Here is a 15,113-nt window from a genome sequence, read left to right as displayed (position 1 = left end):
CAACAAGAAGTCATCATGCCAGGTAGTCCTGAGGAATGGTCCTAGGGCTCAGGTCCTCCGAGAGAAAGAAAGACAGAGAGAACTAGAGAATTAGAGAGAGCATACTTAAATTCACACAGGACACCTGATAAGACCGGAGAAATACTCCAGATATAACAAACTGACCCTAGCCCCCCGACACATAAACTACTGCAGCATAAATACTGGAGGCTGAGACAGGAGGGGTCAGGAGACACTGTGGCCCCATCCGATGATACCCCCGGACAGGGCCAGGCAGGATTTAACCACACCCCAACCCCACTCAGGTCCTCCGAGAGAGAGAGAGAGAAAGAAAGAGAGAATTAGAGAGAGCATATGTGGGGTGGCCAGTCCTCTTCTGGCTGTGCCGGGTGGAGATTATAACAGAACATGGCCAAGATGTTCATAAATGACCAGCATGGTCGAATAATAATAAGGCAGAACAGTTGAAACTGGAGCAACAGCACGGCCAGGTGGACTGGGGACAGCAAGGAGTCATCATGTCAGGTATCTCTGTTTTGTCTGAGTATAAAAGTAGAGCATTTGCCGCCATCCACTTCCTTATGTCTGAAACACAGGCTTCCAGGGAGGGTAATTTTGGGGCTTCACCATGTTTCATCGAAATGTACAGCTGTGTGTCATCCGAATAGCAGTGAATGTTAACATGATGTTTCCGAATGACTTCACCAAGAGGTAGAATATATAGTGAAAACACTAGTGGTCCTAAAACAGAGCCATGATGGGGTCTAAAACCCCATCGTATACATTGTTTGTCTTCAGGAAGGCAATGAGTTGCTGCACAACAGCTTTTCCTAACATTTTTAAGAGGAATGGGAGTTTCGATATAGGCTGATTAGTTTTTATGTTTTCTGGGTCAAGGTTTGGCTTTTTCAAGAGAGGTTTTATTACTGCCACTTTTAGTGAGTTTGGTACACATCCGGTGTTTAGAGAGCCGTTTATTATGTTCAACATAGGAGGGCCAAGCACAGGAAGCAGCTCTTTCAGTAGTTTAGTTGGAATAGGGTCCAGTATGCAGCTTGAAGGTTTAGAGACCATAATAATTTTCATCATTGTGTCAAGAGATATAGTATTAAAAAATGTGAGTGTCTCTCTTGATCCTAGGTCCTGGCAGAGTTGTGCAGACTCAGGACAACTGAGCTTTGGAGGAATATGCAGATTTAAAGAGGAGTCTGTAATTTGCTTTCTAATGATCATGATCTTTTCCTCAAAGAAGTTCATGAATTTATCACTGCTAAAGTGAAAGTCATCCTCTCTTGGGGAATGCTGCTTTTCAGTAAACTTTGCGACAATATCAAAAATAAATTTTGGATTGTACTTATTTTCCTCAATTAAGTTGGTAAAATAGGACGATCGAGCAGCAGTGAGGGCTCTTCGATACTGCACGGTACTGTCTTTCCAAGCTAGTCGGAAGACTTCCAGTTTGGTGTGGCGCCATTTCCGTTCCAATTTTCTGGAAGCTTGCTTCAGAGCTCGGGTATTTTCTGTGTACCAGGGAGCTAGTTTCTTATGACAAATGTTTTTTGTTTTTAGGGGTGCGACTGCATCTAGGGTATTGCGCAAGGTTAAATTGAATTCCTCAGTTAGGTGGTTAACTGATTTTTGTCCTCTGACGTCCTTGGGTAGGCAGAGGGAGTCTGTAAGGGCATCGAGGAATCTGTGTTGTCTGAGAATTTATAGCACGACTTTTGATGCTCCTTGGTTGGGGTCTGAGCAGATTATTTGTTGCAATTGCAAACGTAATAAAATGGTGGTCCGATAGTCCAGGATTATGAGGAAAAACATTAAGATCCACAACATTTATTCCACAGGACAGTGAGTAGGTCCAGAGACATGTTGGACAAAACTGAGTCGACGATGGCTCCCAAAGCCTTTTGGAGTGGGTCTGAGGACTTTTCTATGTGAATTTTAAAGTCACCAAAAATTAGAATATTATCTGCTATGACTACAAGGTCCGATAGGAATTCAGGGAACTCAGTGAGGAATGCTGTATACGGCCCAGGAGGCCTGTAAACAGTAGCTATAAAAAGTGATTGAGTTGAGCTGCATAGATTTCAAGACTAGAAGCTCAAAAGACGAAAACGCAGTCTTTTTTTTTTTTGTAAATTGAAATTTGCTATCATAAATGTTAGCAACACCTCCGCCTTTGTGGGATGCGTGGGGGGACCATAGGTCACTAGTGTAACCAGGAGGTGAGGCCTCATTTAACACAGCAAATGCATCAGGCTTAAGCCATGTTTCAGTCAGGCCAATCACATCAAGATTATGATCAGTGATTAGTTCATTGACTATAACTGCCTTGGAAGTGAGGGATCTAACATTAAGTAGCCCTATTTTGAGATGTTAGGTATCACAATCTCTTTCAATAATGGCAGGACTGGAGGAGGTCTTTATCCTAGTGAGATTGCTAAGGCGAACACCTCCATGTTTAGTTTTGCCCAACCTAGGTCGAGGCACAGACACGGTCTCAATGGAGATAGCTGAGCTGACTACACTGACTGTGCTAGTGGCAGACTCCACTAAGCTGGCAGGCTGGCTAACAGCCTGCTGCCTGGCCTGCACCCTATCTCATTGTGGAGCTAGAGGAGTTAGAGCCCTGTCTATGTTGGTAGATAAGATGAGAGCACCCCTCCAGCTAGGATGGAGCCCGGCACTCCTCAAGCAAGTCAGGCTTGGTCCTGTTTGTGGGTGAGTCCCAGAAAGAGGGCCAATTATCTACAAATTCTATCTTTTGGGAGGGGCAGAAAACAGTTTTCAACCAGCGATTGAGTTGTGAGACTCTGCTGTAGAGCTCATCACTCCCTATAACTGGGAGGGGGCCAGAGACAATTACTCGATGCCGACAAATCTTTCTAGCTGATTTACACGCTGAAGCTATGTTGCGCTTGGTGACCTCTGACTGTTTCATTCTAACATCGTTGGTGCCGATGAGGATAACATCTCAATACTCTCTACACTCGCCAGTTTTAGCTTTAGCCAGCACCATCTTCAGATTAGCCTTAACGTCTGTAGCTCTGCCCCCTGGTAAACAGTGTATGATCGCTGGATGATTCGTTTTAAGTCTAATACTGCGGGTAATGGAGTCGCCAATGACTAGGGTTTTCAATTTGTCAGAGCTAATGGTGGGAATCTTCGGCGTCTCAGAACCCGTAACGGGAGGAGTAGAGATCAGAGAAGGCTCTGCCTCTGACTCCGACTCGCTGCTTAATGGGGAAAACCGGTTGAAAGTTTCTGTCGGCTGAATGAGCGACACCGGTTGAGCATCCCTACAGCATTTCCCTCCAGAAACCATGAGAAAGTTGTCCGGCTGCGAGAAGATTTCTACAACTACAGTGCCTTGCGAAAGTATTCGGCCCCCTTGAACTTTGCGACCTTTTGCCACATTTCAGGCTTCAAACATAAAGATATAAAACTGTATTTTTTTTGTGAAGAATCAACAACAAGTGGGACACAATCATGATGTGGAACGACATTTATTGAATATTTCAAACTTTTTTAACAAATCAAAAACTGAAAAATTGGGCGTGCAAAATTATTCAGCCCCCTTAAGTTAATACTTTGTAGCGCCACCTTTTGCTGCGATTACAGCTGTAAGTCGCTTGGGGTATGTCTCTATCAGTTTTGCACATCGAGAGACTGACATTTTTTCCCATTCCTCCTTGCAAAACAGCTCGAGCTCAGTGAGGTTGGATGGAGAGCATTTGTGAACAGCAGTTTTCAGTTCTTTCCACAGATTCTCGATTGGATTCAGGTCTGGACTTTGACTTGGCCATTCTAACACCTGGATATGTTTATTTTTGAACCATTCCATTGTAGATTTTGCTTTATATTTTGGATCATTGTCTTGTTGGAAGACAAATCTCCGTCCCAGTCTCAGGTCTTTTGCAGACTCCATCAGGTTTTCTTCCAGAATGGTCCTGTATTTGGCTCCATCCATCTTCCCATCAATTTTAACCATCTTCCCTGTCCCTGCTGAAGAAAAGCAGGCCCAAACCATGATGCTGCCACCACCATGTTTGACAGTGGGGATGGTGTGTTCAAGGTGATGAGCTGTGTTGCTTTTACGCCAAACATAACGTTTTGCATTGTTGCCAAAAAGTTCAATTTTGGTTTCATCTGACCAGAGCACCTTCTTCCACATGTTTGGTGTGTCTCCCAGGTGGCTTGTGGCAAACTTTAAACAACACTTTTTATGGATATCTTTAAGAAATGGCTTTCTTCTTGCCACTCTTCCATAAAGGCCAGATTTGTGCAATATACGACTGATTGTTGTCCTATGGACAGAGTCTCCCACCTCAGCTGTAGATCTCTGCAGTTCATCCAGAGTGATCATGGGCCTCTTGGCTGCATCTCTGATCAGTCTTCTCCTTGTATGAGCTGAAAGTTTAGAGGGACGGCCAGGTCTTGCTAGATTTGCAGTGGTCTGATACTCCTTCCATTTCAATATTATCGCTTGCACAGTGCTCCTTGGGATGTTTAAAGCTTGGGAAATCTTTTTGTATCCAAATCCGGCTTTAAACTTCTTCACAACAGTATCTCGGACCTGCCTGGTGTGTTCCTTGTTCTTCATGATGCTCTCTGCGCTTTTAACGGACCTCTGAGACTATCACAGTGCAGGTGCATTTATACGGAGACTTGATTACACACAGGTGGATTGTATTTATCATCATTAGTCATTTAGGTCAACATTGGATCATTCAGAGATCCTCACTGAACTTCTGGAGAGAGTTTGCTGCACTGAAAGTAAAGGGGCTGAATAATTTTGCACGCCCAATCTTTCAGTTTTTGATTTGTTAAAAAAGTTTGAAATATCCAATAAATGTCGTTCCACTTCATGATTGTGTCCCACTTGTTGTTGATTCTTCACAAAAAAATACAGTTTTATATCTTTATGTTTGAAGCCTGAAATGTGGCAAAAAGTCACAAAGTTCAAGGGGGCCGAATACTTTCGCAATGCACTGTATCTGTACTTACTGGTGGCACAGACGCTGTTTCATCCTTTCCTACACTGAAATTACCCTTGCCTAACGATTGCGTCTGAAGCTGGGCTTGCAGCACAGCTATCCTCGCCGTAAGGCGATCGTACTCCTGTATATTATGAGTACAGCGACTGCAATTAGAAGGCATCATGTTAATGTTACTGTTGGAGGTCCTGACGAACCATGTCCAGATAAAGCGTCCGGAGTGAAAAAGTTGAATGAAAAGAAAGTTGAGCGAGGGGAAAAAATTAAAATATAAAACGGTAATTATAAAGTAAAAACCGTAAAGTTAGCAAAGTAATGTTAGCATGGGTAGAACTACTACCACCCTGTCTGACTGATGGGTAGAACTACTACCACCCTGTCTGACTGATGGGTAGAACTACCTCCACCCTGTCTGACTGATGGGTAGAACTACTACCACCCTGTCCTCTTTCTGAGGACATCTTCATCTCACTAACCTTGCCAGTCAGTCTGTTCTGTTCTGGAGGATTCTTTACTGAGATCTAATTAAACCATTAAGCTGTTTCTAATCTGACCCACACAACCCTAGACAGCTCCTAGCCAGTCCCACACAGCCCTAGACAGCTCCTAGCCAGTCACACACAGCCCTAGACAGCTCCTAGCCAGTCCCACACAACCCTAGACAGCTCCTAGCCAGTCACACACAACCCTAGACAGCTCCTAGCCAGTCCCACACAGCCCTAGACAGATCCTAGCCAGTCACACACAACCCTAGACAGCTCCTAGCCAGTCCCACACAGCCCTAGATAGCTCCTAGCCAGTCACACACAACCCTAGACAGCTCCTAGCCAGTCCCGCACAACCCTAGACAGCTCCTAGCCAGTCCCACACAGCCATAGATAGCTCCTAGCCAGTCACACACAACCCTAGACAGCTCCTAGCCAGTCCCGCACAACCCTAGACAGCTCCTAGCCAGTCCCACACAGCCATAGATAGCTCCTAGCCAGTCCCACACAGCCATAGATAGCTCCTAGCCAGTCCCACACAGCCATAGATAGCTCCTAGCCAGTCACACACAACCCTAGACAGCTCCTAGCCAGTCCCACACAGCCATAGATAGCTCCTAGCCAGTCCCACACAGCCATAGATAGCTCCTAGCCAGTCACACACAACCCTAGACAGCTCCTAGCCAGTCACACACAACCCTAGACAGCTCCTAGCCAGTCCCGCACAACCCTAGACAGCTCCTAGCCAGTCACACACAACCATAGATAGCTCCTAGCCAGTCACACACAACCCTAGACAGCTCCTAGCCAGTCACACACAACCATAGATAGCTCCTAGCCAGTCACACACAACCCTAGACAGCTCCTAGCCAGTCCCGCACAACCCTAGACAGCTCCTAGCCAGTCACACACAACCATAGATAGCTCCTAGCCAGTCCCACACAGCCCTAGATAGCTCCTAGCCAGTCAAACACAGCCATAGATAGCTCCTAGCCAGTCACACACAACCATAGATAGCTCCTAGCCAGTCCCACACAGCCATATATAGCTCCTAGCCAGTCACACACAGCCATAGATAGCTCCTAGCCAGTCACACACAGCCATAGATAGCTCCTAGCCAGTCCCACACAGCCCTAGATAGCTCCTAGCCAGTCACACACAACCCTAGACAGCTCCTAGCCAGTCCCACACAACCCTAGACAGCTCCTAGCCAGTCCCACACAACCATAGACAGCTCCTAGCCAGTCACACACAACCCTAGACAGCTCCTAGCCAGTCACACACAACCCTAGACAGCTCCTAGCCAGTCACACACAACCCTAGACAGCTCCTAGCCAGTCCCACACAACCCTAGACAGCTCCTAGCCAGTCACACACAACCCTAGACAGCTCCTAGCCAGTCCCACACAACCCTAGACAGCTCCTAGCCAGTCCCACACAGCCATAGATAGCTCCTAGCCAGTCACACACAACCCTAGATAGCTCCTAGCCAGTCTCACACAGCTCTAGATTGCTCCTAGCCAGTCCCGCACAGCCCTACAGAGCCCCTAGCCAGTCACACACAGCCCTACAGAGCCCCTAGCCAGTCACACATTGCCCTACAGAGCTTCTAGCCAGTCACACACAGCCCTACAGAGCTTCTAGCCAGTCAGACACAGCCCTACAGAGCTCCTAGCCAGTCACACACAGCCCTACAGAGCTTCTAGCCAGTCAGACACAGCCCTACAGAGCTCCTAGCCAGTCACACACAGCCCTACAGAGCTTCTAGCCAGTCACACACAGCCCTACGGAGCTTCTAGCCAGTCACACACAGCCCTACAGAGCTCCTAGCCAGTCAGACACAGCCCTACAGAGCTCCTAGCCAGTCACACACAGCCCTACGGAGCTTCTAGCCAGTCACACACAGCCCTACAGAGCTTCTAGCCAGTCAGACACAGCCCTACAGAGCTCCTAGCCAGTCACACACAGCCCTACAGAGCTCCTAGCCAGTCACACACAGCCCTACGGAGCTCCTAGCCAGTCACACACAGCCCTACAGAGCTCCTAGGCAGTCACACACAGCCCTACAGAGCTTCTAGCCAGTCACACACAGCCCTACGGAGCTTCTAGCCAGTCACACACAGCCCTACAGAGCTCCTAGCCAGTCAGACACAGCCCTACAGAGCTCCTAGCCAGTCAGACACAGCCCTACAGAGCTTCTAGCCAGTCACACACAGCCCTACGGAGCTCCTAGCCAGTCACACACAGCCCTACAGAGCTCCTAGGCAGTCACACACAGCCCTACAGAGCTTCTAGCCAGTCACACACAGCCCTACAGAGCTCCTAGCCAGTCACACACATCCCTACAGAGCTTCTAGCCAGTCACACACAGCCCTACGGAGCTTCTAGCCAGTCACACACAGCCCTACAGAGCTTCTAGCCAGTCAGACACAGCCCTACAGAGCTCCTAGCCAGTCAGACTCCAAGAGACAGCTTCTAGCTAGTCACACACAGCCCTACAGAGCTCCTAGCCAGTCAGACTCCAAGAGACAGCTTCTAGCCAGTCAGACACAGCCCTACAGAGCTCCTAGCCAGTCAGACTCCCAGAGACAGCTTCTAGCTAGTCACACAAACACACACACCCTTACATATTCCCACAACCCTGAGTGGCCCCTAGCCAGTCCCATCCAGTAAATATCCCGTAAAGACCTGACTCTGGAGAGGAGATGGTAACAGAGAGGCATCAGGAGTCTCATGGGAGAGCTGTCTCCAGCTGTTTCTCAAACATTTAACAAGACTCCTAGACACTCTCACATAGAGAGACATAGTGGCACCGAGGGACGCAGATATCTACAGGGAAGAGAGACTACACCCAGACCAGACATACACTATTGTGTTCTACTCAACTGTTTCTGTACATTAACTGTGTTCTACTCAACTGTTTCTGTACATTACTGTGTTCTACTCAACAGTTTCTGTACATTACTGTGTTCTACTCAACAGTTTCTGTACATTACTGTGTTCTACTCAACAGTTTCTGTACATTACTGTGTTCTACTCAACTGTTTCTGTACATTACTGTGTTCTACTCAACTGTTTCTGTACATTACTGTGTTCTACACTACTGTCTCCATACATTACTGTCTCCATACATTACTTTGTTCTACACGACTGTCTCTGTACATTACTGTGTTCTACACTACTGTCTCCATACATTACTGTGTTCTACTAAACTGTTTCTGTACATTACTGTGTTCTACACTACTGTCTCCATACATTACTTTGTTCTACACGACTGTCTCTGTACATTACTGTGTTCTACACTACTGTCTCCATACATTGCTGTGTTCTACACTACTGTCTCCATACATTACTGTGTTCTACACTACAGTCTCCATATATTACTGTGTTCTACACTACTGTCTCCATACATTACTGTCTCCATACATTACTGTGTTCTACACTACTGTCTCCATACATTGCTGTGTTCTACACTACTGTCTCCATACATTGCTGTGTTCTACACTACTGTCTCCATACATTACTGTCTCCATACATTACTGTGTTCTACACTACTGTCTCCATATATTACTGTGTTCTACTCTACTGTCTCCATACATTACTGTCTCCATACATTACTGTGTTCTACACTACTGTCTCCATATATTACTGTGTTCTACTCTACTGTCTCCATACATTACTGTGTTCTACACTACTGTCTCCATACATTACTGTGTTCTACACTACTGTCTTCATACATTGCTGTGTTCTACACTACTGTCTCCATACATTACTGTCTCCATACATTGCTGTGTTCCTCAGAGCGTCTTGTGGTGTTTTACATCAGTGTTCCTCAGTGTGCGTACCACCACCAGTCTATCAGGGGATGCTGGTGGACAATGGGAGAATTGTTATATAGGGGCTGGATGTGGATTGGGCTGGTCCCAAAAGGGAACCTATTCTCTATATAGTGCACTACTTTTGACCAGGGCCCATAGGGAATAGGATGCTATTTGTAGCAGGGGCTGGCTGCTGGCGGGACGAGAGTGATGAGGTCACAGCTCTTATAACAGACCACATGGGTTAACCCTAACCCTAACAGACCACATGGACCCAATTAACACTACAGCCTCTCTGTCTGGACCAGGAGAAACAACCCTAACCCTAACAGACCACATGGACCCAATTAACACTACAGCCTCTCTGTCTGGTCCAGGAGAAACAACCCTAACCCTAACAGACCACATGGACCCAATTAACACTACAGCCTCTCTGTCTGGACCAGGAGAAACAAACCTAACCCTAACAGACCACATGGACCCAATTAACACTACAGCCTCTCTGTCTGGACCAGGAGAAACATCCCTAACCCTAACCCTAAAAGACCACATGGACCCAATTAACACTACAGCCTCTCTGTCTGGTCCAGGAGAAACAACCCTAACCCTAACAGACCACATGGACCCAATTAACACTACAGCCTCTCTGTCTGGACCAGGAGAAACAACAGACCCTACAGACACTAATGACAGCCTCTCTGTCTGGACCAGGAGAAACAACAGACCCTACAGACACTAATGACAGCCTCTCTGTCTGGACCAGGAGAAACAACCCTAACCCTAACAGACCACATGGACCCAATTAACACTACAGCCTCTCTGTCTGGTCCAGGAGAAACAACAGACCCTACAGACACTAATGACAGCCTCTCTGTCTGGACCAGGAGAAACAACCCTAACCCTAACAGACCACATGGACCCAATTAACACTACAGCCTCTCTGTCTGGACCAGGAGAAACAACCCCAACCCTAACAGACCACATGGACCCAATTAACACAACAGCCTCTCTGTCTGGACCAGGAGAAACAATCCTAACCCTAACAGACCACATGGACCCAATTAACACTACAGCCTCTCTGTCTGGACCAGGAGAAACAACAGACCCTACAGACAGTAACGACAGCCTCTCTGTCTGGGCCAGGAGAAACAACCCTAACCCTAACAGACCACATGGACCCAATTAACACTACAGCCTCTCTGTCTGGTCCAAGAGAAACAACCCTAACCCTAACAGACCACATGGACCTAATTAACACTACAGCCTCTCTGTCTGGACCAGGAGAAACAACCCTAACCCTAACAGACCACATGGACCCAATTAACACTACAGCCTCTCTGTCTGGACCAGGAGAAACAACCCTAACCCTAACAGACCACATGGACCCAATTAACACTACAGCCTCTCTGTCTGGACCAGGAGAAACAACAGACCCTAAAGACACTAATGACAGCCTCTCTGTCTGGACAAGGAGAAACAACCCTGACCTTAACAGACCACATGGACCCAATTAACACTACAGCCTCTCTGTCTGGTCCAGGAGAAACAACCCTAACCCTAACAGACCACATGGACCCAATTAACACTACAGCCTCTCTGTCTGGTCCAGGAGAAACAACCCTAACCCTAACCCTAACAGACCACATGGACCCAATTAACACTACAGCCTCTCTGTCTGGACCAGGAGAAACAACAGACCCTACAGACACTAACAACAGCCTCTTTGTCTGGACCAGGAGAAACAACAGACCCTACAGACACTAACAACAGCCTCTCTGTCTGGGCCAGGAGAAACAACCCTAACCTTAACAGACCAAATGGACCCAATTAACACTACAGCCTCTCTGTCTGGTCCTGGAGAAACAACCCTAACAGACCACATGGACCCAATTAACACTACAGCTGTCTGACCAGGAGAAACAACCCTAACCCTAACAGACCACATGGACCCAATTAACACTACAGCCTCTCTGTCTGGTCCAGGAAAAACAACATACCCTACAGACACTAATGACAGCCTCTCTGTCTGGTCCAGGAGAAACAACCCTAACCTTAACAGACCACATGGACCCAATTAACACTACAGCCTCTCTGTCTGGTCCAGGAGAAACAACCCTAACCCTAACAGACCACATGGACCCAATTAACACTACAGCCTCTCTGTCTGGTCCAGGAGAAACAACCCTAACCCTAACAGACCACATGGACCCAATTAACACTACAGCCTCTCTGTCTGGACCAGGAGAAACAACCCTAACCCTAACAGACCACATGGACCCAATTAACACAACAGCCTCTCTGTCTGGACCAGGAGAAACAACCCTAACCCTAACCCTAACAGACCACATGGACCCAATTAACACTACAGCCTCTCTGTCTGGTCCAGGAGAAACAACAGACCCTACAGACACTAATGACAGCCTCTCTGTCTGGTCCAGGAGAAACAACCCTAACCTTAACAGACCACATGGACCCAATTAACACTACAGCCTCTCTGTCTGGACCAGGAGAAACAACCCTAACCCTAACAGACCACATGGACCCAATTAACACTACAGCCTCTCTGTCTGGTCCAGGAGAAACAACCCTAACCCTAACAGACCACATGGACCCAATTAACACTACAGCCTCTCTGTCTGGACCAGGAGAAACAACCCTAACCCTAACAGACCACATGGACCCAATTAACACTACAGCCTCTCTGTCTGGTCCAGGATAAACAACCCTAACCCTAACAGACCACATGGACCCAATTAACACTACAGCCTCTCTGTCTGGACCAGGAGAAACAACCCTAACCCTAACAGACCACATGGACCCAATTAACACTACAGCCTCTCTGTCTGGTCCAGGAGAAACAACCCTAACCCTAACAGACCACATGGACCCAATTAACACTACAGCCTCTCTGTCTGGTCCAGGAGAAACAACCCTAACCCTAACAGACCACATGGACCCAATTAACACTACAGCCTCTCTGTCTGGACCAGGAGAAACAACAGACCCTACAGACAGTAACGACAGCCTCTCTGTCTGGGCCAGGAGAAACAACAGACCCTACAGACACTAATGACAGCCTCTCTGTCTGGACCAGGAGAAACAACAGACCCTACAGACACTAACAACAGCCTCTCTGTCTGGTCCAGGAGAAACAACAGACCCTACAGACACTAACAACAGCCTCTCTGTCTGGACCAGGAGAAACAACCCTAACCCTAACAGACCACATTGACCCAATTAACACTACAGCCTCTCTGTCTGGACCAGGAGAAACAACCCTAACCCTAACAGACCACATGGACCCAATTAACACTACAGCCTCTCTGTCTGGACCAGGAGAAACATCAGACCCTACAGACAGTAACGACAGCCTCTCTGTCTGGGCCAGGAGAAACAACAGACCCTACAGACACTAATGACAGCCTCTCTGTCTGGACCAGGAGAAACAACAGACCCTACAGACACTAATGACAGCCTCTCTGTCTGGTCCAGGAGAAACAACAGACCCTACAGACACTAACGACATCCTCTCTGTCTGGACCAGGAGAAACAACAGACCCTACAGACACTAACGACAGCCTCTCTGTCTGGACCAGGAGAAACAACAGACCCTACAGACACTAATGACAGCCTCTCTGTCTGGTCCAGGAGAAACAACAGACCCTACAGACACTAATGACAGCCTCTCTGTCTGGTCCAGGAGAAACAACAGACCCTACAGACACTAACGACAGCCTCTCTGTCTGGACCAGGAGAAACAACAGACCCTACAGACACTAATGACAGCCTCTCTGTCTGGTCCAGGAGAAACAACAGACCCTACAGACACTAATGACAGCCTCTCTGTCTTGTCCAGGAGAAACAACAGACCCTACAGACACTAACGACAGTCTCTGTCTGGGCCAGGATGGACACTGACACAATAGACACTAACGGCAGTCTCTGTCTGGGCCAGGAGAAACAACAGACATTAAACACAGCTACAGACCCTAAAGACCCTACAGACACTAACTACTCTTTGTCTGAACCAGGATGGACACTGACACAATAGACACTAACGGCAGTCATTCTCTCTCTCTTGTTTGCAACAAGGCACTAAAGCACTACTGCAAAAAATGTGGCAAAGCAATACATTTTTTGTTCTGAATACAAACTGTTGTCTTTGGGGTAAATCCAATACAACACCTTACTGAGTACCACTCTCCATATTTTCAAGGAAAGTGGTGGCTGCATCATGTTATGGGTATGCTTGTAATCGTTAAGGACTGGGGAGTTTTTCAGGATAAAAACAAAACGGAATTAAACTAAGCACATGAAAAATCCTAGAGGAAACTTGGTTCAGTCCACCAGACACTGGGAGAAAAATGCACCTTTCAGCAGGACAATAACCTGAAACACAAGGCCAAATCTACACTGGGGTTGTTTACAAAGAAGACCATGAGTTACAATTTTACTTACATCTGCTTGAAAATATATGGCAAGACCATAAGACAATATAGTCTACCAGTCTGTCTATACACCATTCATAGTGACAATATAGACTACCAGTCTATCTATCCACCATTAATAGAAACAATATAAACGACCAGTCTGTCTATCCACCATTAATAGAAACAATATAGTCTACCAGTCTGTATATCCTGCCCTCTGTCCACCATTCATAGTAACAATATAGACGACCAGTCTGTCTATCCACCATTCAAAGTGACAATATAGACTACCAGTCTGTCTATCCACCAATCATACCACTCATAAAAGCATTCAAATCTGCATCAATTTTCAATATGAATCCACAAGAACCAATGGCAAAAGCTGATAGGCAGCAGAGGTCAAGGGGCACCATGAAAGAACAGTGAAGACATGAGACACATGTCTCCTACCTAGACTAGTCTACACTACAATACAGCTCTCCCTACCTAGACTAGTCTACACTACAATACAGCTCTCCCTACCTAGACTAGTCTACACTACAATACAGCTCTCCCTACCTAGACTAGTCTACACTACAATACAGCTCTCCTACCTAGACTAGTCTACACTACAATACAGCTCTCCCTACCTAGACTAGTCTACACTACAATACAGCTCTCCTACCTAGACTAGTCTACACTACAATACAGCTCTCCTACCTAGACTAGTCTACACTACAATACAGTTCTCCCTACCTAGACTAGTAATACAGCTCTCCCTACCTAGACTAGTCTACAACACTACAATACAGCTCTCCCTACCTAGACTAGTCTACAACACTACAATACAGCTCTCCTACCTAGACTAGTCTACACTACAATACAGTTCTCCTACCTAGACTAGTCTACAACCCTACAATACAGTTCTCCCTACATACACTAGTCTACAGCACTACAATACAGCTCTCCCTACCTAGACTAGTCTACAACACTACAATACAGCTCTCCCTACCTAGACTAGTAATACAGCTCTCCCTACCTAGACTAGTCTACACTACAATACAGCTCTCCCTACCTAGACTAGTCTACACTACAATACAGCTCTCCCTACCTAGACTAGTCTACAACACTACAATATAGCTCTCCCTACCTAGAATAGTCTACAACACTACAATACAGTTATCCTACCTAGACTAGTCTACACTACAATACAGTTCTCCTACCTAGACTAGTCTACACTACAATACAGTTCTCCCTACCTAGAATAGTCTACAACACTACAATACAGTTATCCTACCTAGACTAGTCTACACTACAATACAGTTCTCCTACCTAGACTAGTCTACACTACAATACAGTTCTCCTACCTAGACTAGTCTACACTACAATACAGCTCTCCCT

This window comes from Oncorhynchus mykiss, unplaced genomic scaffold (assembly GCF_013265735.2).
Source record: "Oncorhynchus mykiss isolate Arlee unplaced genomic scaffold, USDA_OmykA_1.1 un_scaffold_191, whole genome shotgun sequence".
Classification (NCBI taxonomy): domain Eukaryota; kingdom Metazoa; phylum Chordata; class Actinopteri; order Salmoniformes; family Salmonidae; genus Oncorhynchus; species Oncorhynchus mykiss.
The sequence above is the reverse complement of the archived record's forward strand: the minus strand, read 5'-3'. Positions refer to the sequence as shown.